Below are 13,763 nucleotides of genomic sequence, written 5' to 3' on the forward strand. Positions count from 1 at the left end.
TTTAACCCACTGTGCCAAAGTGCCAGCCCCTCTTTTTTATTTTAAGGATTTTATTTATTTATTTGAGAGAGTTACAGACAGACAGAGGGGGAGACAGACAGAAAGTGCTGATTCACTCCCCAAATGGCCACAATGGCCGGAGCTGGGCTGATCCAAAGCTAGGAGCTTGGAGCCTCTTCCGGGTCCCCCATGCAGGTGCAGGGATCCCAGCACTTGGTCCATCTTCCACTGCTTTCCCAGGCCACAGCAGAGAGCTGCATTGGAAAAGGAGCAGCCAGGACACACACCAGTGCCCATATGGGATGCTTAGCCTACTATACTACAGCACTGGCCCCCTGTGCTCTTATTTTAATACTCCTTATTTCTACTAAGTTTGGATTTCCTTTACTCTTCTTTTTGTAGCTACTTGAAGTAGAACCTTTGGCCATTTATTTTCACAACTATTTTACTTTCTAGTATAGCTATTTTCATCTTTTTAAATAATGATTTATTTATTTGAAAGGTTGAGTTACAGAGACAGTGATCTCCCATCTGCTGGTTCCCTCCTTGAATGGCCACAGTGGCCAGGGCTGGACCAGGCCAAAGCTAGGAGCCTGGAACTCCACCTGGGTCTTCCATGTGGGTGGCAGGGACCCAAGCATTTGGGTCATCTTCCACTGCCTTCCCAGGAACACCAGCAGACAGCTGGATGGGAAGAGAGCAGGCAGGACTGGAACCAGTGCTTCTATGGGATGCTGGTATGCAGGTGGCAGCTTAACCCACTGCGCCACAACACCAGCCCCACTAATAATAATTTTTATGTCTCTGATGAAAATGGACCATCTTACCATCATAAACTGTCCATTTTAAGTCTTTGTTTTAAAGTCTACCTTTTTTTTAAAGGAAAGCTTTTATTTAATAAATATAAATTTTATAGGTACAGCTTTTGAAATATAGCGGCTCTTCCCCCCATATCCGCCCTCCCACCCTCACTCCCATCCCACCTCCTGCTCCCTCTCCTATCTCATTCTTCATTAAGATTCCTTTTTAATTATCTTTATATATAGAAGACCAACTCTAAGTATATTTTAACAGTTTGCATCCACACAGACACACAAAGTATAAAGTACTATTTGAAGACACGTTTTACTGTTAATTCTCATAGTACAACTCATTAAGGACAGAGGTCCTACATTGGGAGTAAGTGCACAGTGACTCCCATTGATTTAACAATTGACACTCTTATTTATGATGTCAGTAATCACCTGAGGCTCTTGTCATGAGCTGCCAAGGCTATGGAAGCCTTTTGAGTCCACAAACTCCAACATTATTTAGGCAGGTCCATAATCAAAGTGGAATTTTTTTCCTTCCTTCAGAGAAAGGTATCACCTTCTTTGATGGTCTCTTCTTTCCACTGAGATCTCACAGAGATCTTTTATGTAGGCCATTTTTTTGCCACAGTGTCTTGGCTTTCCATGCCTGAGATGCTCTCATGGGCTTTTTAACCAGATCCGAATGCCTTAAGGGCTGATTCTGAGGCCAGAGTGCTATTTAGGGCTTTTGTCATTCTATGAGTCTGCTGTGTGACCTGCTTCCCATGTTGGATCATTTTCTCTTTTTAAATTCTATCATTATTAGCAGATACTTGGTCTTATTTATGTGATCCCTTTGACACTTATTCCTATCTTTATGATCAGTTATGCACTTAAAATGATCATGAAAATCTATCTGATTGGAAATTAGCCTAATCCTCATTCCAACTTTTTTACAAAAATAAACCCTTATTTATTTATTTGCTTATCTGGGGGGTGGGGAGAGAGAGAGAGAGAGAGAGAGAGAGAGAGAGAGAGAGATGTTCTATTCACTGGTTCACTCCCCAGTGCCTCCAACAGCTGGGGCTGGGCCCAGGGTGAAGCCAGGATCCAGGAGCTCCATTATAGTCTCCCGTGAGTGTCAGGAACACAAGTACTTAGGTCATCATCCACTGCCTCCCAGGTGCATTAACAGGAAGGTAGATCAGAAGCAGGGGTGGGACTTGATTCCAGGTACTCTTGTATGGACTGTGGGTGTCCCAAATGGCTACCTAAACTGCTGTGTTAAAACACATGCCCACAATCCTAGTTTCCTTACGCAGGGATTGTATGTTGTGTGATGCATCTTTTCTCATCCCTTTCCTTTTGCCTAGCTGTCCTGTTGCATTTAAAATACATCCTTGGATGGGGGTTGTGTCTGGCAGTTAAGATGTTGGTTGGGGTGCCTGTATCACATATTGGAGTACCTGAGTAGGGAATCCTGGCTCTGTTCCCAATTCCTACTTTCTGCTAATGCACACTCTGGGTGAGAGCAGTGATGGCTTGAGTGATGGGGTCCTTGCTATCCAAATGGGAGACTTTGATTACGTTCCCAGTTCCAGTTTCTAACTGGCTCAGCCCCAGCTGTTGTAGGCAATTAGGGAATATATCAGGGGATGAGAGTTCTCTGTCTTTCTGTCTCTGTGCCTATCAAATAAATAATTAAAAATGTAAAGAATGCTTCTTGTAGTCAGAATATAGCCCTTTTTTTCTTTTAAAACTATTCCTACATTCTCTGTCTTTTAGTTGTTTAGTCTATGTACTGATCCAGTAATTATGGGCATGATTTAAAATAGATCTTTTATTTGTCAAGTTTTTGTTTTCATTTTTTTAAAAGATTTATTTATTTATTTGAATGAGTTACACAGAGAGAGGAGAGGCAGAGAGAGAGAGAGAGAGAGAGAGAGAGAGGTCTTCCATCCGGTGGTTCACTCCCCAGATGGCCACATGGAGGTGCACTGATCGGAAGCCAGGAGCCAGGAGCTTCTTCCTGGTCTCCCACGCGGGTGCAGGGGCCCAAGGACTTGGGCCATCTTCTGCTTTCCCAGGCCACGGCAGAGAGCTGGATCAGAAGTGGAGCAGCTGGGTCTTGAACCTGCGCCCATATGGGATGCCAGTGCTTCAGTCCAGGGTGTTAACCCACTGCGCCACAATGCCAGCCCCAAGTTTTTTTTTTTCCTTCCCCCTTTTTCCTGTTTTTGGGTTAAATAATTTTTAGAACTCTATTTTAATTTATTAATTGGCTTTTTAAGCTTTGCAACTTCACATTTTAAAGGTAGTTGTGATATGTGATTGTAATATTTACTTTTTTAAAGGCTCTATTTATGTTTTTGAAAGTCCGAGTTACCAAGAGAGGGACACACACACACACACACAGAGATCTTCCATCCACTGGTTTACTCCCCAGATGGTTGCAACAGCCAGATCCTGAGCCAGGCTAAAGCCAGGAGCCAGAAGCTCCTTCTGGGTCTCCCATGTAGGTGGCAGGCCCCAAGCACTTGGGTCATCTTTCGCTGCTTTCCCAGGCACATTAGCAGGGAGCTGGATTGGAAGTGGAACAACTGAGACATGAGCTGGTACCTATATGGGATGCTGGCATTACAGGCAGCGGCTTAACCCACTATGCCACAACTCCAGCTCCAATATTTATTCTTGCTTTAGAGTCTACATTTTACTTAAGTTTAATATTTTACCACTTCACACAAAATTTAAGAGCCTTGCAATGATAATAGGGTCATTTGCCTTCTCAACCTTTATACTGTTGTCATATATACATGGCATCTACTTACATTATAAACTCCACAGACATCATTGGAGTTTTTTCTTTAAAGAAAAAGATGCATTTAGAAACTAAGATGACTCTAGCCGGCGCCGCGGCTCACTAGGCTAATCCTCCGCCTAGCGGCGCCGGCACACCGGGTTCTAGTCCCGGTCGGGGCGCTGGATTCTGTCCCGGTTGCCCCTCTTCCAGGCCAGCCCTCTGCTGTGGCCAGGGAGTGCAGTGGAGGATGGCCCAGGTGCTTGGGCCCTGCACCCCATGGGAGACCAGGAAAAGCACCTGGCTCCTGGCTCCTGCCATCGGATCAGCGCAGTGCGCCTGCCGCAGCGTGCCGGCTGCGGCGGCCATTGGAGGGTGAACCAACGGCAAAGGAAGACCTTTCTCCTTCTCTCTCTCACTGTCCACTCTGCCTGTCAAAAAAAAAAATAATAAATAAATAAAAAAAAATAAAATAGAAATTAAGATGACTCTATCTGCATATTTAACTTTCCAGGAATTTTAATTTCTTCTTGAAGAGATGAGTTCCCATGTATGTCATTTCCCTCCATCTGATGAACTCCATCCAGGGTTCCTGTGCCACAGGTCTGTTGACAGTGAATTCCCTTGGCTTTCACTCATTTGCACATGTTTGTGTTTCCTCTCCTTGTGGTGGGCAGACCTTGAGTGGCCCTCAACAGCCCCCAGCTTCTGGTAGTCACCTCTTGGCGTAGTTTCCCATGAGTGTGGTTAGGCGACAGTGATTGTTTTACTTTGCTTTACGAAGGCTCCTTCTTGCCCACCGACTGTAGAGTCTCTTTCTCCTGCTGGCTTCGACCAAGCAAGATGAAGTGATCAGGGACACAGGGCAGAATACTGCAGGCAGCATCTCAGACAGTAGCTCAGGCTGGCTCCTGTCCTGCCGACTCAAAGCAGCGAATCCTGCTACCTACCTGAGTGGGCCTGCTCAGTCCAGGTTCTAGATAAGAACTCAGCCTGGGCTGACACCTTGACTGCTGCCTTCAGAGGACCCAGCCAAGCTGTGCTCTGACATTTGAGCCACTGAGACCGTGGGACGATAATGTGCATTGTAGTAATTGTCACAAAGCAATGTACTCATTTTTAAATGCATTTAACATTTCTGTTTGAGAGGTGCACATGTACATGTATGTGTGGGTGTGCGTGTATACACACACACAGCGTGAGTGAACGAGCAAGCACACTCATTTGCTAGTCCACTCCCCAAATTTTTGCACTGTCTGGGGCTGGGCTGGGTCACATCAGGAGCCAGGAACACAACCCAGGACTTCCACTCCTTGAGCCGTCGTCACCTCTGCCTCCTAGAGTGCATGTTAGCAGGAAGCTGGAGTCAAGAGCGGAAGCCTGGATTTGAGCCTCAGCCGTCTGAAGTGGGGTGTGGGCGTCTTAACTGCTAGGCTAATGTGCACTCCCAACACAGTCATTCTGGACGTATATTTTAGTGCATGTAGAATTCTGGTTGCTGATGATTCTTCCATCTCTCCAGTGATGTTACTCTATTGTCTTTTGCCCTCCATTATTTCTGATGTGAAGTCAGAAGTAATTCAAGTTGTTGTTCCCTGTGGGGAGCAGCCCGGACTGGACTGAGTTACTGGAATTAAGACTTATTCTATGCATCTGCTCTCCCACAATATGGCGCTGGGAGAGAAGTAAACAGCTTCTGCACAGCTGCCTCCAGTTCAACCAATAAACTGTAGGACTTGCTCCTGACTGGAGGAGAGCAGCGTACTCGGCGTGTGGGCAGCCGAGTTAGGATTGGCGGAGGAGGACTATAAAGGAGGAGAGAGACGGCATGCACCAGGAACATCTAAGGGGAACATCTAAAGGGAACACCTGTGCAGCCCCCGAGAGAGCCGGCCGGCGGTGTGCCGCTCCCCTGCGGAAGTGGGGAATGTGGCAGGGGGAACTGCCCTTCCACGGAGGTGGAAGGGATAGTAGCCAACCCGGGAAGAACCAACAGCAAACCTGGGGAGGGCCGAGCAGACGAAAGAACAGCGCAGGGTCCTGTGTTGCTCCTCCACGAAGACGGGGAGCGACAGTTCCCCAGTATACCAGTGTTGTTTCCGTGTCTATTTTCATGACATTTTCTTTTTTAAAATCTATTTTTATTTAGTTTAAAGGGGGGAGAGAGACAGACAGACAGACACTGGACAGAGATCTTCCGTCTGCTGGTTCATTCCCCAAATGCTCACAACAGCCCAGGCTGCACCAGGATGAAGCCAGGAGCCAGGCATTCACTCTGGGTCTGTCATGCAGATGGCAGGGACTCAATCCCTTGAGGCATCACCTGCGGCCCACCAGGGTGTGCATTAACAGGAAACTGGGATTGGAAGCAGAGCTGGGACTCAAACCTAGGCACTGCAGTGTGGGATGCACGCATTTGAAGTGTCTGAACGCTGCTCCAAAGGCTGGCCCTGCGGCATTTGCTTTATCTTTGGTTTCCAGTAGTTTGTTATGTGGTATTCGTGTGAGATTTTCTGTGTGCTTTTTTCTTGTGTGGGTTTGAGTTTCCTGAAATTGTAAATTTATAACTTGTACTAGAGTGGGAAATTTTGGAACATTATTTATTCACAAAGATTTCTGTCCCATTCTCTGCTTGCCTTCTGGGGTTCATATTAAACAAATGTTAAACTTTGTGCTATTGCTCCGCAGAGGGCCACTGAGGTTTTGTTACAATTTTTTGGTCTTTTGCTTTCTCAGATTGGACAATTTCTATTGCTCTATCTTCAAATCTGTTGATTCTCTGTCACCTCTAATTGCTTGTTAAACTCATCCAGTGAACTTAAAAGAATACAAAGATTATATTTTTTAGTTCTAGAATGTTCACTTGGTTCTTTTCTATGGTTTGTGCTGAGCTGTTTGAATTTCTGTTTGCTTCGTTTGTTTGGAGCGTATTTTTCTTGGCGTGTTGAGCATAATCACAATAGCTGCTTCGCATTATTTTATGCTGGCAGGAATTTCTGAGAAGCAGGTGCTGAGGCAGAGTCAGAAGAACCAAGGATTTTGTAGGGTGACGTCTGTGAAAGGAAGTGAGGGGAAACGGGTTGGGGAGGTGGAGCTACCCCGTCACAATGTAATCCTATCAGCTGCCAGCCTGGCAGGAGAGCTTTGTAAAAATTGTTCTGTAAGGGGCAGGCTCTGTGGCGTAGCCTCCCATGTGATCGCCTGTTCAAGCCCCAGCTGCTCCTCTTCCAATCCAGCGCTCTGCTATGGCCTGGGAAAGCAGTGGAAGATGGCTCAAGTGCTTGGGCCCCTGCACCCACGTGGGAGACCTGGAAGAAGCTCCTGGCTCCTAGCTTTGGATTGGTGCAGCTCCAGCCATTGTGTCCATTTGGGAAATGAAACATGGATGGAAGACCTTTCTCTCTCTCTCTCTCTCTCTCTGTAACTCTGCCTCTCAAATGAATAAATCTTGAAGAAAAAAAAAAAAAACAAGAAAAAATTGCCCAGTAAAGCAATCTTCTGTTGGGTAGGTAGTCTGCGATTTTGTGCTGTTACCTTCCTCGGTCATTGACTGGAGGCCACCCAGAGCACATAGGGCTACAAATAGCTTGTTGAGTCCTTTTAGCCTTAGCTGGCATGGTGGCTTTGAAATGTGTGAACTTGGCTGGACTGAACCACACTGCGTAAATTCCCTCACCTATAAAGTCCCAAGTGGGTCACGAGACAGGTTCCTGTGGGTTATTTGGAGGGCAGAGGTGATGAAGCGCTCATTTGTGGTTCCACATATTGTCTCCCACCTGCAGGCTCACCTGTGAGGTCTTGCACCTGCTCCAGTGTCTTTTCTCCCATCCTAGCAAGTGCATCATTTCTTAGCCAGCCAGTGCTTTTGTCGCCGTGGATTGAACAAGAGATTCAAGTCTTTCCTGGGTTCAGGGAAATTTTTTTCTGTCGTGTGTTTAATTATTGCCTCTCCCACTCTTACTTTGTCTTTGTCTGGAACTTCTGTTCTTTGCATGTTAGGTCTCCTGAAACTCTCCTCTAAATCTTTTATCTTCTCCCTCATGACTTTGTCTCATTACCTTTCTTCTCTAAGCTCTAAGATATTTCTTATTCTTGATCTTCCAGCTTTCTGATTCAGGGCTCAACAATGACATCCTCTCCTTTAATTTACCTATTGTTCTTTGTTTTCTTTTTCAAGCTCAAATTTTCATTTTAAACTTCAAAAGTTCTTTTTGCGATGCATTTGGGTCATCTTTTTTTTAAAAAAATTTTTTTTAAATTTACTTGAGAGTCATTTACAGAGAGAGGTAGTAGAGACAGAGAGAGAGGTCTTCCATCTGCTGATTCACTCCCCAATTGACCGCAATGGTCGGAGTTTCACTTATATGAAGCCAGGAGCCAGGAGCTTCTTCTGGGTCTCCCATGTGGGTGCAGGGGCCCAAGCACTTGGGCCATCTTCCACTGCTTTCCCAGGTGCACCAGCAGGGAGCCAGATCAGAAGTGCAGCAGCCGGGATTCAAACCGGCACCAATAGGGGATGCTGGCAGTGCAGGCTGGGGCTTTAACCTGCTGTGCTACAGTGCTGGCCCTACATTTAGGGCTTCTAAAAGCCTACTGTCAGTCTCAAAATTCAGGTATGAATTTGTCTCTTTTGGCTGCAGTTCTGTTTGGTGGACATGTGATCTGACTGTCCTACCTCACTCTCCTCTGGATCCCTCGGTTGTGCTGTTGTCTTTTGTTGTCTGCTCTTCTGGTTTAGATCTGGCTGAGAAGTGTCCTAGAAGATGGCTGGGGACAAAGGATGTAATCCTGAGGGTCCATGCTTCCTGGGAGGCTGTCAGCCCCCTGCCAAGTGTCCAAGGGAGGCTTCCCGCTCCCTGCATCTCTGAATCCTCCCATACTTGCAGGTGGCTAACTTAGTCCATGTCAGTCACGTCTGGGCCTTTTAAAGTTCAGGAAGGCTCAGCAGTTTCACACAGGGTCTGTGGGCCTTCAGACCCCTGATTCCCCTGGAATGGTCACGTTCAACTCCCCCATCACTGCCCTATGAGTGATTTCTGTAGGGATCAAGTCTTGCTTAGAAAAGGCAGTAGCCTGGGATTGGGAAGGGAAGGGAAGGGAAGAGAGGCCTTTCAGGCTGCACTGTCCTCAGAGCCCCTTCTTCAGAGTAGAGTGGAAACTTAACTTTCCATAAAGTGAGCATGGGTCAAAGATTTAATTAACTTATTAATGAGCGAAGCAGCAAGATGGTAAGGAGAGTTCAAAAAAAGTATGAGAGAAAGAAATATTTATAGCCACTTAGAAAAAGAACTGGAGTAAGATTGCCAAAATACATATAAAAAATCCATAATTTTTGCATCTGTACTGGATCAAATTCATTGGTTGCCTTTTGTTTTCTACAGTTAACATTTACCCTTCCGTAGCTGCAGAGTGACCTAATCAATCACAACTAGCAAGAAAATCACAGTACATATTCTAGAGCAAAGCTGTCCAAGAGAAATACTATGTGGGCCCCACGTGTGAGCCACGAATGCAATTAATCATTTTGTTTAATTTAATGTAATACATCCCAAATTGTATCATTTAAATGTGTATTGTGGATTGAGTTGTATCCCGTCCAAAAGGTTTGTTGAGGTCCTATTCCCTAGTATCTCAGAATGTGGTGTTGTTTGGAAGTAGGGTTGTGCAGATATAATTAGTTGAGACGAGATTATCCTGGAGTAGGGTGGTCCTTAAGGATGTCACGTGACGTCACTGACCCACATGGAGAATGTCATGTGACAACTGAGGTCCAGAGAGATTGGAGGGATGCTGCGGCCAGCCAAGAAATGCCAGGATTGATGGCCACGGTGAGAAATTAGGAAGAGGCAGGACAGGTTCACCCTTACGGGTCTTGGAGGGAGTAGGGCCCTGCTGATGCCTTGACCAGGGCCCTGTGGCCTTGAGAATTGTGAGATTAGAAATTCCTGTTGTTTCAGGTCGTCCTGTTTGTGGACTTGGTTACAGCAATCCCAGCAAGCCTCTGATAGAACAGGTGTTAATGAGGTATTTGACATTCTTTTTGTCTCACCAAGTCTTTGAAATCTAGTATGTATTTCATCCTTACAGCACACCTCAGTTTGGACCAGGGACATTCTCAATGTTCAAGTGCTGCCTGCGGCCAGTGGCTACTCTGCAGGATGGTGTGGCCCTTACAGAATCAGGTAACTGGAGAATGGGACACCTGCCTGGTGACAGGCAGTCCCGAAGGAGCCCACGGTGACTGCTTTGCCCCATTCCAGGTGTTGGCCAGTTTCCCCGAGTGCCGGCCTCTGCCCATGACAGCTCTGGAACTGAAGAAGAAGCTGGGAAGGGAGAGGCTGACAAAGATGACAGAGTGATAAAGGGTTCCGGGAAAACGGGTATCCAGGTGTCAGGGCCTCCGCTCACCTACAAGATAGTTTTTTTTTTTTTTTTTTTTTGACAGGCAGAGTGGACAGTGAGAGAGAGAGATAGAGAGAAAGGTCTTCCTTTGCTGTTGGTTCACCCTCCAGTGGCCACCACAGCCGGCACGCTGTGGCCGGCGCACCGCGCTGATCCGATGGCAGGAGCCAGGTACTTCTCCTGGTCTCCCATGGGGTGCAGGGCCCAAGCACTTGGGCCATCCTCCACTGCACTCCCGGGCCACAGCAGAGAGCTGGCCTGGAAGAGGGGCAACCGGGACAGAATCCGGTGCCCCGACCGGGACTAGAACCCGGTGTGCCGGCGCCACAAGGCGGAGGGTTAGCCTAGTGAGCTGCGACGCCGGCCTACAAGATAGTTTTACTTTGAAATGTGGACCCCTCTGGGTGGATGCATTAGAAGGCATGCCTGTCCTGCCTGGAAAGCAAGAATGGATGGGGTTTCAGTTCCTTCTGGCACCTGGGCTGGGTACCCTCGTGCAGTACACGAGCCGCACAGCCCCCCTGGCAGGCCCTACCAGGGGTGATCCCCACCCTCGGGTGGTGCAGTTATGGGCCCCTTTCCACCCTGGCAGGAAGGAGGGTGGGGAGTGAGGGTTTGGGCAGGAGCAGGACAGAGTGAGGTGAGGAGGGAAGTCGAGGGGCTCTGTGTGAGGGTGTTATTTCCTCCGCGAGGAGAGATGGGCAGGCAAGAAGGTGGGCCATGGAAGATCAGAGGGTCCTTGGGCAGTGTCAGATGTGGCGGGCTTTCCTGTGGCCCGGGGCGGGAGCGCTGAGCCCCCTGAAAGTGGACCTTGTGGAGTGCAGGCAGGAGGCAAGGAGCATCTGTTAGCCAGAGGTGAGACAGAGGCCAGCAGCTGCCCTCCATAAAATATGCGTGCCAGGCCCTGCTCCATGTGCTCTGCAGATACTAAGGTCTTCGATTCCCAATTGCTACTTCCACCTGGCAGGCCAGGGAACAATACAGCAGGGTTACAGGACTTGCTCGTCGTCCCACAGCTGGTGTGTGGCAGGGCGGGATTGGAATCTGGACCACCTGGTTCTGGAAGCCGTGTGGGAAGAGTGTTCCTGTAATTGTGGCGGGAGCTTCCCTTCTCACTTTTCTACCTGAGGTGCCTGTGTGGCCATGGGGTCCGTTTCAAGGAGGGGGCAAGGCGGTTTTTGAAGGCCAAAAGATCAGTGGTTTGTTTTGCCGGCTTCAGTCTACACAATGCTATGTCCAGATGTCACGTGCCCTGGGTGGGGCTGGGGCTGGGGCTGGGAACCTCAGCTGGGTCTGCTTTCTGCCCCAGATTGAGACAGACCTGGGAGGAGGCAGGGGTCAGGCAGTGACACCGCCTTATTCAAGGGTCTGTGTTAGACTGCAGTGTCCGTCTGTATGCATGGAGCCCTTCCTCTGCAACAAACCATTTTTCCATTTCTGTTTTTTTTTTTTAATTTCAGAAAACATGTCCAAATCAACTTCATAACCGTCTCAGTCCTCATTTTATAAAACACAACATTTTCTTGACGCTACCAGCAGCATCACTTCTGTCAGCCACTAGCCTCGTAAAATGAACGAATCCATAATCACCCCTCTACGGGAAGGAGGTCGATTTCAATGACTATCTAATAAAGGAATAAATTCAGCGTTAAAAAAAAATCAGAATCCCTAAGAACCCTAGAGGCAAATGCCAAAGGAAATCTGATCTGATGAAAACAGGTCTTTTTTTTTTTTTTTTTTTTTTTTTTTAAGGGAGGCTTTATTTTCTTTTTTCCCAAAGACAAAACTGCATTTTAAAAATGGTCGTTTGGTTTATCGACGAATCTCTATTTAAGGAACTGAATACAGAACTGATTATACAGCTGGGAAAACTTCTCCACTGCAACGCACTCTGAAATGGTCTGATTTGGTGGAAAGCTTGAATCAGGCCGAAGCGGATGGTTTTGCAACTCTGACGTGCTTAATTACTTTCAACGCAGAGCCAGCCAGGAACTCATTCTTTTACCTGCGGAGTCCGGGAGAACGCACCCCACAGCTGATGAAGATGGTTTGTAATGAGCGGCTCATCTGCGCACTGTGAGTCACCTGCTTCCTGTTGCGTGTACAGTGTGTCATCCAGGGAGCTCTTCTCCATCCTGAACAAAGAGTCAACCTCCCTGCCTCAGCCAGCGGCACTGTGGCTATCACTGCACTTAGCTTGGGGGAGGGGGACTTGCTCAAGGTGTCAAGGCTCAGCTGTGGCCAGAACACATCTCTCTCTTTGTTTATTTAAGATTGATGTATTTGAAAGAGTGACTGAGACAAAAGGAAAAATAGATCTTCCATCTACTGGTTTATTCCCTAGGTGGCTGCAATGACCAGAGCTGGGCCAGGCTGAAGCCAGGAGCCCAGAGCTCCATCTGGGTCTCCCATGTGGGTGGCAGGGGCCTAATCACTTGTCCATTTTCTGCTGTTTTCCCAGGCACATCAGCAGGGAGCTGGATAGGAAGCAGAACTCTGAAATGAGAGACCAACATTGTAGGCAGTGGCTTAACCCACTGCACCACAGTAACACTTTTTTTTTTTTTTTTTTTTAAGATTTGGAAGGCTGGCACACACACACAACACACATCTTTCATCCTCTAGTTCACTTTCCAAATGACTGCAAGAGCCAAAGCTGGGATGGGCAGAAGTCAAGAACCAGGGTCTTCTGTTTGGATTGTAGGGAACCAAATACTTGAGCCATCACCTGCTGCCTCCCAGGTGTGCATTAGCAGGAAAACTGAGTCAGAGGGCAGAGCTGGAACTCAAACCAGGTACTACGATATGGGATGCAGGCTTCCCAAGTGAAGTCTTAACTGCTGCACCAGACACAGCCACCTGGAACACCTCTATGACTCCCAGTGCAGTGCTCCCTGTGGTGTATATCAAAGTATTTGGCAGGGGCCAGCATTGTGACATAGGGTTTAAGCCTCTGCCTGTGACACCAGTATCTCATACGGTGCTGGTTCATGTCCTGGTTGCTCCATTTCCGATTCAGCTTCCTGCTAATGGCCTGGAAAAAGCAGCAGAGAGAGGATGGCCTGAGTGTTAGGGCCCCTGCCACCCACGTGGGAGACCAGGTTGAAGCTCCTGGCTTCTCAAGAGGATGGAAGATCTCTCCTTCTCTCTCTTTCTGTAACTCTGATTTCCAAATAAATAAATAAACCTTAAAAAAGTACTTGGCGTATGATAGAGTATTAGTGAAAGAAGAGAGTGTTATAGAATTGTTCTCTGCTGTGTTTTACACATTTCTCCTGTAATAAGGCCAGCTGCTGATTTGGCCCCTCTGTGTGGGCCAACATGTATGTAGCAGTTCTTACACACCAGGAACCCATCGAAATATTGCATATACCCTCAATCTTACCTGCAGTTTTATGATATATGATTACCATCTGCAGTTATATGTGGGGAAACTAACCCCAGAGCCCAGAGAGGTGAAGTGAAAATGCTGAAAACGGAGATTCCCAGCATTTCTTTGTGCCCCGTGCCCTGAGTAAAATTTTCATGGTTCCCTAAGGTCAAAAGGAATACTTAGTAATTTTGTTTACTAATTAGGTTCAAACAGCTTACAAGTCTTTATGGCCTAACAATTTCTTAGTCATTTGAAAAAAAAAATAAACTTGCACAAAATTGAAAGATACATTTTACAATTCTATCTCAAGTATCCAGGATTACTTAATAATGGGAAGTCTATGCCCGTTGGGCACTGCACAATGTAATGGATCAGATTGGACGTTGCCACCATGTTTCCT

General features: G+C 47.1%; 1 long non-coding RNA gene across 4 annotated transcripts in view; it reads left to right on the plus strand.

The window, feature by feature from the left end:
* LOC103352311 (uncharacterized) overlaps positions 1-13,763 on the plus strand; it is a 112,100-nt gene that overhangs the window by 28,041 nt on the left and 70,296 nt on the right. For 3 of the 4 annotated variants that reach the window (XR_007919615.2, XR_011379885.1, XR_011379884.1), the window contains exons 2-3: positions 9,676-9,770; positions 11,451-12,066. This is a non-coding gene — a long non-coding RNA (uncharacterized lncRNA). Of the gene's footprint in view, positions 1-9,675; positions 9,771-11,450; positions 13,652-13,763 lie in introns of those variants that run through there. The other variant, XR_519786.4, reaches the window with a different exon arrangement.

This window comes from Oryctolagus cuniculus, chromosome 11, assembly GCF_964237555.1.
Source record: "Oryctolagus cuniculus chromosome 11, mOryCun1.1, whole genome shotgun sequence".
Taxonomy (NCBI): domain Eukaryota; kingdom Metazoa; phylum Chordata; class Mammalia; order Lagomorpha; family Leporidae; genus Oryctolagus; species Oryctolagus cuniculus.